The sequence below is a fragment of the Malurus melanocephalus genome, unplaced genomic scaffold, assembly GCF_030028575.1.
Source record: "Malurus melanocephalus ecotype Western Australia unplaced genomic scaffold, MMel_1.1 scaffold_310, whole genome shotgun sequence".
Classification (NCBI taxonomy): domain Eukaryota; kingdom Metazoa; phylum Chordata; class Aves; order Passeriformes; family Maluridae; genus Malurus; species Malurus melanocephalus.
This window is the reverse complement of record NW_026623542.1, coordinates 118551-133030: the sequence shown is the minus strand read 5'-3', so window position 1 is coordinate 133030 and position 14480 is coordinate 118551. Positions and strand designations below refer to the sequence as shown.

General features: G+C 40.3%; 1 protein-coding gene across 1 annotated transcript in view; it reads right to left on the bottom strand.

Annotated features, from left to right (window-relative positions):
* The window catches only part of LOC130580056 (protein kinase C-binding protein NELL1), a gene marked incomplete at its 5' end in the record, with an annotated part of 133232 nt that overhangs the window by 20494 nt on the left and 98258 nt on the right, over nucleotides 1–14480 (bottom strand). The gene's annotated exons all lie outside the window — the stretch shown is intronic.

Below are 14480 nucleotides of genomic sequence, written 5' to 3'. Positions count from 1 at the left end.
TTTTTTTTTTTTTTTTAAAAGTGTTATTGGTTTGGAGTTTTTTTTAAAGATTTCCTTTAATAGATGGATCAAGGTTTATTACAGCTCCCACCAACAGACATTTAAAGCATGACTCACATAACAACAATAAAAAAATAACAATACATCATGTAATCTGTTATGGGCAAGACATCCTTTCACAYCATGATTTGTTGAAAATGCAAAGCAAACATGCAGATGTTTTTGTTTCTTGTTTGTTTGTGTTGGGGCTTTTTGTTTGCTTTTTTTAAACTCAGAAATTACATTTGTCTATGCACTTAGAGAACAGGCTGTCCCCTGAAAAGGCACTTTCAGCAATATTCCTGCTTTACAAACCACATATGCCAGAACACCTTGGAAAGAAAGAGCATTTTCTTCAGGATTTGTGTTTGCAGCATTCAGCTGCGATTTTGGCAGCTATCCGGAACCGAAGGTGCGCGGAACGCTTCGCAAACGCCCGTTAATCTCTTTTGTTTGTGTGAWCAAAATAAACACCCAGCACTAGTGCAACAGGGTGTGACAAACAGAAAAAGCAGTCCACATCTCAGCTGCAATAAAAGATTTAGCTGGAAAAGAGCGAGGAAAACGACAGCAAGTCTGTAGCGATGGAAAGATGCGGCGTGATGAATGTCCTGCTGAGTTTCAATGAATGTGCTGCTTTTGGAAAGGAGTTCCTCAAATTTCTGCAGCACGTTTAACAGAGACCTGGTAATTGCCAGTAACCTTGGCTAATCATGGCTGGCACCTGGCTGCTTCTCCCCTTTGAGCATTTTTCAGCACATTTTGTAGGGTTGTAATTAAAATTAGCAAATTAATTATATGTTAACCTTGTGGTAATTTAAGAAGCCATTATATTTTCATTTCTCTATTCAGCTYAAGCTTTTTTCTAAAAGAAAATTTGGACAGTTTTCAGCTGGGTAACTTATCAATTAAAACGGGACTCAAATTTTCCCAAATCATTCCCATTTTCACCCACTGAGATTTTTCCTGGCACACTAAAAATATGCATAAAATCGTGCCCACGAAACCAAAAAAAAAAAAAAGGTGAAAATAGGTTTGGAAACTACATTTAACTCTGCAAGCATCGAAGGACAAATGTCTCATGATCCTGATGCAAGACTGAGTTAAGGTTATTAACCAACCACAGAGTGCAGCTTTTATCTCAATTTACAAAATACATACATAAAATATGGTTTCATGGACTGCACTGGAGTCATGCTGATGCACGTGGAAATCAATTTGAATGAAGTATCCTTCAATACAATCCCATTTTCTTCCATCTTACAAGCAATACCATAGAGAAGTTCGATTTTTCCTCATTTCAGTAAAAATATTTATTCTTGTTGAAATATGGCTGAGAAACATAAAAAACCACTGTTTTCCAAGATTCGTGCTTGCCCTCACTCAAGCATGAACCAAGTTATCTACATAACAGGGTCATAAACACTATTTATTTCCAGCTTTATTCAGCTCCCATCTAACAATAAAGGCAATTTTTAAATGCTTGGAAATCTGCCACTGCTGCCACCTGTCCTGCACTTTTTATTTGGTGGAAGCTAATTTTAGTGTTAAAACACTGCAGGAATCCAGCTGTCCATCAACGGTGAGTGCTGCTTGCAAACTCAGACACTTTCAATTCATTACAGCAAATGGAATTTATAACCAYGGTCTTTTCACGTGTCATGGCTGATGGAACAAGTTTAATCCTATCTGGAAAGTGAATGACTTTGGAACTGCAGGTCAATTGCGAATGAATCCTTCTTGCTTTCCTTTCTTCCCCAGTGTTGGATTGGAGAATTGCCCTGTTTAAAGACTGTTTCCTTGAGTGAGTCCTGCACTGGACCTCTGTCTGCTCAGATTCTGAATTTTTAATTTACAAAATCAATAGGGTGTTCCTAAAGTTCCTTTCTAAACTTCAGCCCTCTCAAAAGTACACGATTTAGGCTCATGGCAAAGATCCCTAAGTGACCAGCAGGTCRCTTTTCAGAAAGCCTGCACTTCTGGGATCTCCTTAAAGCAGTGGAGCCACGCCAGCATTGCCCAAATCCACGCTGGGATTGGCAAAGGGCAGCAGGGCAGGATTCCTCTGGCAGCACAGTGGGACAGGAGATGAACCAAGAGTGGGATAAACAAAATCCTTCATGACATCTCCAATTATCCAACACATTGCTGCTTCTTGAAATGGTGCACACCAACACTAAAAGGCTTGGGAATATCTCAGTGAGGTCTGTAAGCTTCTCCTAAGATCCTGTGCTTTATTTGTAGCTTATGTACAAATACAGGCCTGCAGGAAAGGGAAAATGTTGTGGATGTTTTGGAAATTCAGATTTAGGATGCTCAGAACACCAAGAGAGAAAAGCAAATAACAGCCTCATAAAGTGCTGTGTATGTATCATTTATCAGGAAATCATTTAGTTCATTTAAWAGACCATTTCCAGCTGGTTGTCCTATGCCTTTTGAAAACACTTTTTTGAGGATTTCCTCTGCACAGAAAGATGTTGATGTATGTAAGAGCTGGTTCAGGGAATTAGGATCAATTCACTTCTCTTCATCTTTGCTTTTCCATCTTTAGATTCTAGCACTATATTTGCATACTTGCCTCAGGAAAAAAGTCTTTCTATCCAAGCCTGGTTTGGGGTTTTGCTGTAGAATTTGAGCTATGCACACACTATTTTTGTGTGTTTGCTGYGTGCAGATGCTTACCAGAATGTGCTACATGTACTTCCTCCATRAAGTTAAACTGAAATGAAAGTGGATAATTCTGAGCTGTGAGGGAAAACAGTGCAGAAATTACACTCTCTCTTCAAAGGGGCACACTGAAACCAGATCAGACATTCTGTCACTTGACACAGGCCAGCAGAGACAACTGAGGGGCATTTTTTGGCTGTGTTCCCTTGCTGTAGGTGTTGGCTGCCCTTGGTGCTCCTGGCAGCAGCACCAGAAGTTTTGTATGGACTTTGTGCATGTCTGTATTAATATCTGGACAGTCTAAAACTGAGTGCTTGTGAGAAACTGCCAATTTATTGTTTCCCTGGGAACTGAAAATTTTCATAATCTTAATTTTTCTCTGCAGTCTGCAGCTAAATATCTGCACTACCTTCGCACTAAGGGTAGTATTTTTCATATCTTGCTCTAATTCAGTTTAAGACATGGCCTCTCTTACCACCACGAAACTATTTTTGTAGTTTTTTAATTTCAAGCCTTGTTACAACATGGAAATCTCAGAGACACCGTCCTGTTGCCTGCTTTTACCCCACTCACTCATTTAATTGCCATTAGTAGAGAATTGTTAATGGATCTGGCAACAATCTACTATGGTGGCTTTGCAAATGCTCCAAAATGGTGCATTTTTGTATTGAAGAATAAAGGCACCAGTKTGTTTTGTAAAAAGCTCTTGCAGGATGTTAATCCTGTCTTTTAAGGACAGGTCTGTAATTTTTACTTTTAGCATCCCAGCTTATTGCATTATTCATAAAGGTATTTATGCAGACAAGATAAATAGGATAATTTATCCCAAAATAAAACACAATGGCTTCAGAACCCTGTGAAAAAGTAAAATTAAAATAATTCAATCTTTTCTAATGCCYCATCACATTCAAGTCCCTGTGTGATAATACTAAAAGGAAAACTGTTTGGTGTCATGCAACAGCCAGCAAACTACAGTTTCAATGAGACAGAAGAGTTTTATTATAGAAGTGTCTATTCATCAAACCATTATCGTATTCTTTTTCATGCAAAAAAAAATATAGGTTCCTTATCTTTAGTTCTTTGTTGACTAGGAGACCTATAAGCAGGAAAAAAGCATGTACTAACAAGAAAGGATCACACAGGTCTCCAGCTTCCTGAATTAAAATTGCACCTTGACAGCTGACTCCACTGCTCCCAGAGCATTACACCTTTTTTTCCACATTACAGTATTTTTCCTCAACGTAAAAACACCAGAAAAATGTACCCAACCAACCGAGGCATAAGTTATATTTAAAATACAGCCTCTTCTCATCTCCTACTCCAGCCTGAGCCTCACATCCAGGAGACAGAGATAGCAAGAAAGGGATGGCACTGACAGCACTATGCAAACAGTGTCCCCGCTGCAAAGGATTCACTCGACTATTTCAAATAAACCCTGAAAGCAAAGACAACTACTTTGGATGAGAACAGATGAAAAAAAATCTCTTTCTCTCTAAAAAACTCCAAGAAATCCTCCCACCTGCCTACCTCCACAGTTTTACACAAACTTGCACAAAAGATGAATTTTATCCTTTATTATTAACCCTTACAGTCGTTACATTATTAAATCTCTATATTAGCCTTGACAATTCACTACAAGAAAGGCCTGCCTTTATTTTTAAACATATGCAAAGCAGAAATACAGTGCCATCAGCCACCCTAAAAGCCTGATAGATTTTTCCAGGGCAAAGTAGGAGAGGCCAAAACACTCTGACCTTGGCACAGGTTTGCAGCCYTGTGTGCCTGGAATGCCAAGGATGCAGCTGGTCCTGCAATTCAGCTGCTAAACAAACGGGAACTTGGAGAACACAGATAACTCTGTAATTAAGTTACACTTGAATAATGACTCGTGGCTGCTGCTCAGCCTCATGGGGCCACTTCATTCTTAAGACAACAGAGATAGTAAAAACCAGAAAGGACAGGAAAGACATCTGTCTGGGAACTAGCTATTGGCACTTTAAAGCATCAATTTTCAGTTTCACGGCTTTAAGTATCTCAGGTGATAAAGATTTCCCCCATCTCTGCCCAAAGCCAGCAGCAGCTTTGGGATAACTGCTTGGGAAATCTTTCTGTGACATTTGGCCTCCTTTTAATTATGCTCATTTTAACTCATTAGGAGGTTTTGGGCAAACAATCAGCACCAAATAACACGTTCCTCTCTCYTCAGTAGTCGTGGCTGTTTTCACAGACTGATTTTAATTGCATTCTGTTTACATTGGCCTTTGCAGTTCCTTCTTGGGCAGGAATAGTTTTCCCTGTATAAATGGTACGGGCTCCAGTCCATTTTTCTATTTTGAGGACATGGCAGTAAACCATAAAATTTCAGATTTGTTAAGATAGTGAATAAAACTCACGTTCATGAATAAGCAAACCCACACAAACAGTTTAACAGCACTAAATGGCTTTCAGGGATGAAATGTGTGCCCACCACCCATTATAATTAAAGAACAGCTGTAATATGCTTTATGTGTAATTTTGAACTGGTATAAAGATTTTTAATCATTTGAAACTCACATGAAAATTTARAACGATGAGTTTACCAACAATAAATGGAATTAAACTGATATCAGAGCAATGACACAGAATAGTTGTACCAGCACTTTTTAAGATTAATTCTTTTAATATATAATATCTAACTTACTGAAGTTCATTTTAGTACTTTATATGTTTATAGACAGTCCAAGATGATGACTTTATGATTTTAGAGCATGTCTCTCTCATACCCTCATATTCATCGATTTCCATGCTAAACATGCAGCACACTTGCACTATGAAACTGAAAGGTCCTGGATGATTCAAATAAACTTCACAACACTGGAGCTGATCTCTCTTTTTTCTCATACTTGAAGATTACTGGGTGATGTAGGATGGAAGAATTGGAACCCCACCACTCAGCAGAAAGCCTGGCAGGGCAAAGAACTGTTTCATATTTAGTACTGACAAYTGAGTTTCCATTGCAAACAGGATTTTAATTATCACTCCACAAGCCAGAAACAGACTGACTTCACAACTGGTAGGTTGAGTTTCAAACAGAGACAGAGACTTTCTGTCAAATTTGAGGCCTTTGGTCAACACATCTCTCAAACAACACCATCCTGAAAGCAGCAGCGTGGAATGCATTACATACATTACACACTACAAAATACATTACAGAATACATTACACATGGGGTGGAACACACTGGCCCAGGGTTCAATGTACTCCAGCCCTTGGAAATGTGGTGCAGCTGGTCTGAAGGTGGTTGTGGGGAGCACACAGCCCAAAAGAACCCGTTTGCTATCAATGACTCCCAACTTGAGGACAGAAGTTCACCATTGCCTACCAACACCTTGCACCTGATGGCAGCATCCCACAGCTCTCCAGGAATGTCCTTTCTCACTCTTTTTGACATTATGGTCTTCATAAACATACCAGAGCACTTTGTCAGAACCCTGAACTGAGTGCTTTTCTGCCTCTTTAGGAGCAGTGTAAGGTCTCCACGCTGTGGTAACCCATGTAAATGAATCTTTCTGCAGAGAAACTCGACTGCAGACCACCAGTAAATCACAGACCACCATGATTTAATTTATATCATATATACTTATTGGTAGGGAGATGTAATGTGCAAATAACAGGTGAGATAAATAAGGCAGAGAGAGATACAAAGAACTTCCCAAAGCTGTCCAAAGCCAAACTGTGAGAAACTTCTTAGTTTTGTAATTCCAGTCCACTATCCTACYATTTCTCTACTCCCTATAAAAATGCTCCCAAGCAACCAGGCAGGGGCAAGGTCAACCTTCACTCCCCTTGTGATTYATCAACATGGACTTTCATTTCCAARAACRTTCAGTATCTTCATCCACAAYTGCTAATTCAATTAAATTGTGATACTGGTGTTGTATCTGCATGCATTATACATAAGCAACTATTCAGAATATAAGATATGCATATTAGAATAGAATGAAAAAACAGAATCAATAGGAGAGGTCTGTTGTGTCAATGGACTTTAATCAATGGAGCCCCTCAGCACACAGAGGTTTTCTGCTGCACAGCCAGGATTATACAGATTTTCTAAAAGAAAGTTCAAACCCATTCCTAAAGCAAAGTACTTTTATGTACAAAGCTGCTTTAAGCCTATTGAAAGCATAACTGCTGTAAATTCGGATTCATTGAATTTACAATGACTGGTAAAACCATTCTAAAACCATCCTACAGCCTGCAGAATTACATTTCAGAAAATCTGCATGGCAAAATACATTAAGTATCTCATAAAAAAAACTAATATATCAATGAGAATAAAACGCACTTTTGGCAAGTGGTTTTGGCACCCTGCAATTAAAGAGTTGTACATTCTTTGCCAAGATCATGAAATTTAACAAGAACCACCTAAAGGGGACAGATGTTAAGACAAAACAGCTGATGGGTGCCAAGGGGCTGGAAAGAGCTTGGGACACAAGGGGATGGGGATCCTGATGATGCCAGGGTGATTTTTGCCTTTTTCCTTTGATATGTTTGTAACCTTCCCAGTACTTTTCCCTGCCCTTTTCCCCAGCCAAACCCATCCCAGAGCTCCAAGCCCCAGGGGCACAAGGTCCCATCCCATCCTGGTCCTTCCTGGGATCCAAGGCTGAGCACAAGGACTGTCAGACCCATTTCCATAACCAAGGACAGCAGGGACCGAGGGTGGGGGGCTCCAGAGAAGGGGCTTGGCCTGGGGGGAATTGCATCACCACTTGTCCTCCTAATTGGTGCTTTTAATCAATTATGCTAATTTCCTGAAACCTATCAAACTGCATTCACCCCTGTGGGGCTGGGCTTTGGTGGATATTCTTCCATGGCTGCCCCTGGACCTCCAATAAAAACCCAATTTTATATCACCTCCTGTACTGAAATCATCTCGAGTTTCATTTTTAGGCTGAAAAATGCAACACTGGCGGACACCAAGTTGAACCCGAACCAGAGAGATGTCTCTGCTGGGAAGAAGGTGCATGGTGCCTTCAGCTGTATTAAATGAAGCATTGGGTGAGGGAGATGATCCCTCCCTTTGCTCAGCACTGCTGCAGCCACCCCTGAGTGCTGGACCCAGTTCTGAGCTCTCAAGAACACGAGAGAGATGGAAACAGCAGCTGCAGAGAGAGCAGCCATGGGCCATGGAGATGGGTAACAGACTGGAGAATCTCTCTCAGAGGGAAGAGAGAGAGCTGGGACTGTTCAGCCTGSAGAGGAGAAGGCTCAGAGTSTCAGTCATCCTCCTCAAAATTCCCATGTAAACCATTGTGCCAAAGGGCACAAGAAGCAAATCCAAATTACAGGTTTAGATTATAATGGTGTGCGCACCCTACAGCACCCCTGAGAGTTTAATAATAATGAGAAATATTCTCAATTAGTTTTTTTTTTTTTTAAATCTTGAACTGATTAACAGCTTCAGAAAAGCATTTTCATTCATACAGTAATAAATTCTCCCAAGGAAGCAAATCCCCAAACAAGCAGCATAAAATGAGCTCTTGAAATCGTAAGCAGAATAATGTAAAGCTCTCTGCATCCTTAATTAGGGATGAAAATGGTTCMGGAAGGGCTGATCAATAAAGTGCAAATGATAAAAATGCACACCTTTGGAGAATGTGTCAACACCATTTCATAAAAAGATGGAATTTGTGGTGGGCCTTCCACACATCACACTGAATTGCAACTGCTCTCACCAWGGGAACATCCCCAGCATCTCGGAATACACGTATTTATTTCTAACAATAAGAAGGGTGCACAAACAAACCCTATATAATAGATACCAAATAACAAGAGACTGAAGGGCTGCTTAAGGGAAATCAAGATTCTTGCAGCACTTTGCCCATCTCCTTTGCTCACTGTGCACCAAAAGCCATTCTCTATTTTGGTCTGCTTGAACTTTCTCCAGCCCCACCACCTCCCATCTGTTTCCTGCCACCCCCTCCTCCGGTGCAGTTAAATTTACCCACATTTCCCACTCCATCACACCATGTGCACAGTCATAAAAAGCACCTTGGTGTCCTGATTTCCCATGCATAACCCAGCAAGGCAGGGAAATCTGAAAAAAGGTGTTCTTTCCCAGTYAAACCTGGACAGGGCCACATTTCGTCTCACTGCATGATCAGAGTCAACAAGCAGAAAAGAAATGGAAAAAAATTGCTAAACCAACACAGCACATCCTGTGACACCTTCAGAATGGAGGTGAGGATTCTTCCCAGGTGCTCAGCTGTCCTGTGCATCCTCAGGAGTCAAAGAGCTGAGATTCACACTTTGAAATACTGACTGCTACATGTCTTCTGTTTTCTTCAACACCTCAAATCGGAATTCATTCCAATGTTCAACTGACTTCTATATAACACATGTAAAAACTGTCAACATTTATAGGTTTAAATCAATCAAATTTATAGCTTTAAATCAAGCTAGAAAGATTTTCCCCCAAAAGTCTCAAAATTCCAAAAGTCATAAGACCCTTCTGAAAGTGAACTTATTTCACACRCATTTCTAAATCTCATTAAAGAGAGTAAAGTATATCCGTGTGTGTAAAGGCACAGTGTTGCATGCAGTGTTTCTTCCAGGTGAAAAATATCAGTATTACTGTCACCCTTCTTTTTAAATAGTTCAATGACCATTTCCAAATAAATAAGAAGTGCCTTTTTCCTTAGAGTAAAATGAGCTTTTTGAAAGCATATGCTTTCTCTTTTAATTTAAATTCCAGATTGAATTCTTGACTTCACTAAACCATTAGTTGTGACTTTGATCAGACCCCAGTTTTCCCAGCCTGGGCGCTGCTTCAGACATCAATAATTCTAATTAAACCAACTCTGAGATATGACTACATCATTTCTCTAAGCAATTAAAAATGTGCAACTGAAAAAAGTAGAACATCTCAAAAGCAATGCCAGTGGACTCATCAAATGTTAATAATAATAATAATTATTAATAATAATAATGATAATGATGATAATAATACTAACAACACATTGAACTTCTATATTGTCCTTCAACCCATGATCTCAAAACACTTTTTAAGTATTATGCAATAGCACAACACTTCGTTAAGAAAAGAAAAATCTAAAAAGCCTCTGTTTATTTGATTATCTAAAAGGGGTTTAATTATTCATGATGAAGTTACAATCGCAGCTTGATGCATGAATAAGACTTCCACTCACTAAAACCATACATTTATCCAAATTGGTTTTGTGCCCTTTACTTCGTTAAATTAATTAAGWTTTCTTATACCTAAGCTGAAGTCAATTGTTTTCACTAGCATTCCCAAAGGAAGGAGTTCCTCAGAGTAGTTGATTTTACAATTTGAAGAACACACTACAATTCACTCTCTTCAAATGCACTCACCTACACAACTGTCCTGAAAAAAATCCATCTGCAAAAGCTGGCACAGAGATTTTCCTGGACTAGGATAGGAGGATCACCTTGAACTTTGTAGGATCTCAAACACCTACAGGGTCTAAATGTTAGTGCTCAGGGGTTTGGGGTGGTTGGAAAATTCAGTGAATCTGGCTAGATGGGTAAATTTGGAATTAGAAGCAACAGCTACTTCGGGTTTAGCATTGGAGCTACTACTGTCCCTGTGTTGGATCTTAAATTTCTGCATTTCTGTTGATTTGCAAGCAAATATTTTTGATATTGCAAAAACCTTTAGTAGCTCTTCATATACACTTTAGCTAGCGTGTAGATGAAAGAAAGAACACAAAGAAATGTTATAATTTTAGAGTGATTTTCTATATGGATATATGTRTATGCACAGGCTGTGTTTGAGGTTGATCTGTAGTGAAATGAGGTTGATCTGTAGCACAGGGGATACCAAAACATGAAAAATTTTTAAAATCTGAGCGTCTCTGAAAAAGAAGTTGTCCTAKGCATATTTATTCATTTATGGGCAAGACTAACTTCGATGGGAAAAGAAAATCAGTGTTAACAGGGCCCTTATCCTGTCCCTTTAGGTTTCTTTCTTAATCGTGCTGGATGTGCATTTTTATTTAAAGACTGTGCTCTCCATCCTGCACAGCAGCTCCAGATCAGAGACTGGGGAGGAGAACTGCTCCAGACAGTGTGACAACTGTCACAACAGTGACAACTGTGCCTCGTGTCACCAACAGGGACAAAAGCCTGGCCAYGAACATCACAGGAGGTGAGCAAGGAAAGGGAAAACTTTCCACAGTAGACAAATAGTAACAGACAGTGGAAATTACTCTTAGGGCCACATGGAATCACCTAAYATGTCGCAGTCTGGGAGATTTAAATCACTTGAGAGTCAGTAAAAAAGATGCTTAAGTGCCTGCCAGTGACTCAGACAATGGTGGACCTGAAACAGATGAGCACTGAACACCAGTAAAGCATGTGGCATGCCACTGGCAAGGAACCTGGGACCTCCAAAGGGGAATATAAAATACCTGCCTTTCCAAAACAAGGCTCCCATGGATTGTGGAACACAGCAGACAAAAGGCAAAATGAGAGATGCACATTTTATTTGTTTCTTAACCTGTGCCAACTTAGGAATCCTGCAGASTATCATCTAAATTTATGAAATACAGTAAAAGATGCCTTCCTTACCTATCCTTCAGTTATGTAACAATTACCCCAAAATTCACCAGCTGTTTAGATGCAAATCTTATTTTCTTTAATATCTAGTCAAAATACCTATTTTATTTTTAAGRTGAGATCATTCATTATCCTCCTATGGATACTTTCTTAGTAAAACCACCTTATCTTCCAGTAATGTGAAAAGTTGCTGTCTGACCTCACAGATTTTCAGTGACAGGAATAATTTTAGTTCCAACCACATCATCAGTGGGGAGTTGAGTGCTTTCAGGCTACAATTCATTGAATACCTGCTTCAGCTGCTTCCCTAGCAGAAGGGGCATTGTGTGTTATAGAAACACCTATTTCTGTTTGGAAAATCACCCCCCTTCTGCTGAGGGGTGTCCCCAGGAGATGTCACGCCCTGGACTGATGCACTCGAGGCAGGAGCAGCACAAACAACTGCACAGACCCTGCCAGATGTGAGGAACAGCTCCAAACACCTGGGGGACACCAATTCCCAGAAAACTGAACAGGAATTTGAAGGTCTCATCTTCAGGGCATGTAGACAAGGAAGCTACTGGGGCTGCTCTGGCCTCTTTAAGGGACCAGGGAGAAGCCCTGGATGGAGGAAAGGGTTTAAAAGCGATTAAAACAGGGTTTCTATCAATGCTTTAAGGGAGATATACTTTACAATAAGCCTGCTTTTTATTTTTCTCTCACCCATTTTTGTATCTTCCCATTTTTGTATCTTCCCATTTTTGTATCTTCCCGTTTTCTCCCTTCCCTTTTCATTGTCTGATATAGAATAAAAAGTTCATGTAACAGTATAAAGAGAAGTTAGAAGAAGCAAGTGTACTCCACACACAAACGCTGGCTTTTTACGGACCATGCTTTGAGCTTTGTCCTAGGCTGGCTCTTTTTTTGGCTGCTCTGACAATTCCAGAAGAGTATTCTTGCTCTTTCAAAGTCAAACAACCCACACAGGTTCTGCTGGCAAAACCTTGATCAAGTTTCTTGCCTTTTTGCACCTTCCAGCAATCACTCATCACCTCTTTCTTTTTTTTTAACAAAGACCTGTGTAACAGAGAGATTTTGGCCCAAGCACACATAGAACATTCCTCCATTTCAAGATGGGACTAGAATCTTCTCAACTGCTTTCATATTTTAYAATCTTTCTCATCAAAGCTTAAATTTTTACCTTAATTTATATTGCTTTCAGTCAAAAGCGTCCTTTGGCCCTGTTAGAATTATACTGAAAACACAAAACGAACATTGGGTTTCTTAGGAAGAACTGAATATTTATGTCTTTTTCACGTTTGCTATGATACTTAATTCAAAAATATTTTAAAAAATAAAATTGCTTCCTCCATTAAAGGCCATCAAAATAACAGACAGTGTACAAAGAAATGCCTTTTCCAATTGCTGTCTACAGCAGCTATTTCATGACACACAGTTATGCAGGCAAGGACAAAGAGAGGGTGTCCTTGACCACACACATTAGATTTACTTTAAGGAGCATAATTTTCCAGAGRGAAGTTTTTCAAGAAGCTAACTCTGGCTGTGTCAACACCAGAGAACATACTGTGGTGAAAAACAGTTCAGCTTCCRATTTCAAATTGCTGGGCATTCACCTTTGCATAACAATTGTAAAGGCAATGTTTTCCCTAATGCAATTCCCATGCTGATGTGGAGGTATAGGGCCATATTTCAGCTCCATGGACTGCACTTTCAGGAAGGAGATGCAATCTGCTAGAGCACTATCTTCCAAATATTTCATGTCAGAAAAAAATACACTTAAAAAAAATTCAGGATAGAAAACTTAATTCTGAATGACAATTCCATCTTTGTCTTTTTTTGGATTTTTTTTGTTTTTTGGTTTTTTTTTAAAATACATCAAAGCATGTCCTGTTTGTTGCAGAGGTGCAGTTTGGCACTTGGATCAAAGCATATCCTGGCTTTATTGCACCGAAGCTGAAGTGTGAAACTCTTTCACTGCAACACTAAAAGGAAAAGCTTGGATGTATTTACATGTGTGTGTGTGTGTGTGTGTGTGTGTGTGTGTGTGTGTGTGTGTATGTAAAACGCTTTAGTAATTACTCAGTAATCCATAATATTTTTAAAATAGGTTACCCAACTACAATTTCTCATTATGATATGCCACTGAGGCTTACCCAACCATTACCTGCCTGTTACTGACATCTTACCAGGCAAGATGGAAACAAACCCTGAAGTGACCTTTAGAAACACAGACATTTCCTGTGTGGCGGTATTTGTATGTCCACCTGAGAATGCTGTGAACATCACTCAGGAGCCTTGTGATCAAATCAGAGCTGAGGGACATGCTCATCCTGAGCCAAACACCAATMAAGACAAGAAATGATGCAGCAAGAACTGGCCTGGAGCCTGTGATGAGAAATGTCCATCAGAAAAGTCCACAGAACCATCTGCCGCTGAACTATCCGTAAATTGCATCTCCACAGGTCAACATCAAATCACACCTGACCTCCTTTCCAAATGGCTATTTCCAAAAGCTGGCTAAAGAGTGGGGATCTGAGAGTTGTGCCAGTGGATAGCAGGGACCAGGCTGTGCTGCCTGTCCCTCCCAAACACCGCCCTTTTCCCCAGCTCTGGGGGCACTCCAGAACAGGGCACACACTCGGCTGTACGGCACACACAGAAAGGGAAATAAATAAACATCCCACTGAGCTTGGCTCAGCCTGGGCTCTTTGGGAAGAACAACTCCCAGAGATGCTRGACTGGCTTTGTGGGGGCCAGGTTTTGGTAGGGGAGGCTGCAGGGGTGGCTTCTGCAGGAAGCTGCCAGAAACTCCAGCACAGCCAGCCTCTGAAGGCTCCAAGACAGATGTGCTGGATCCTGCTCTGATTTTATTAGTAATAAATTCAATTAACCTCCCTAATTCTGCCCATGCTGGTATTTGGTGAGTGATMTYTCCCAGTCYTTATCTCAGCTCAYGAACCCTTCATTATCTTTGTTCTCCCCTGCTCAGCTGTGGAGGGGAKTGATGAAGAGGCTTTGACCCTGAGCTGAGCTCAGCAGGTCAGAGTTTGGKGCTGATAACACCAGGGCTGTGGGCTCAATCCCCACATGGGCCATTCTCTTAAGAGCTGAACTTGATGGTCCTTGTGGGTCCCTTCCAGCTCAAAATATTCTGTGACTGGTGGGCAACTGGCATCCAGCCAGGGTCAGCCCAC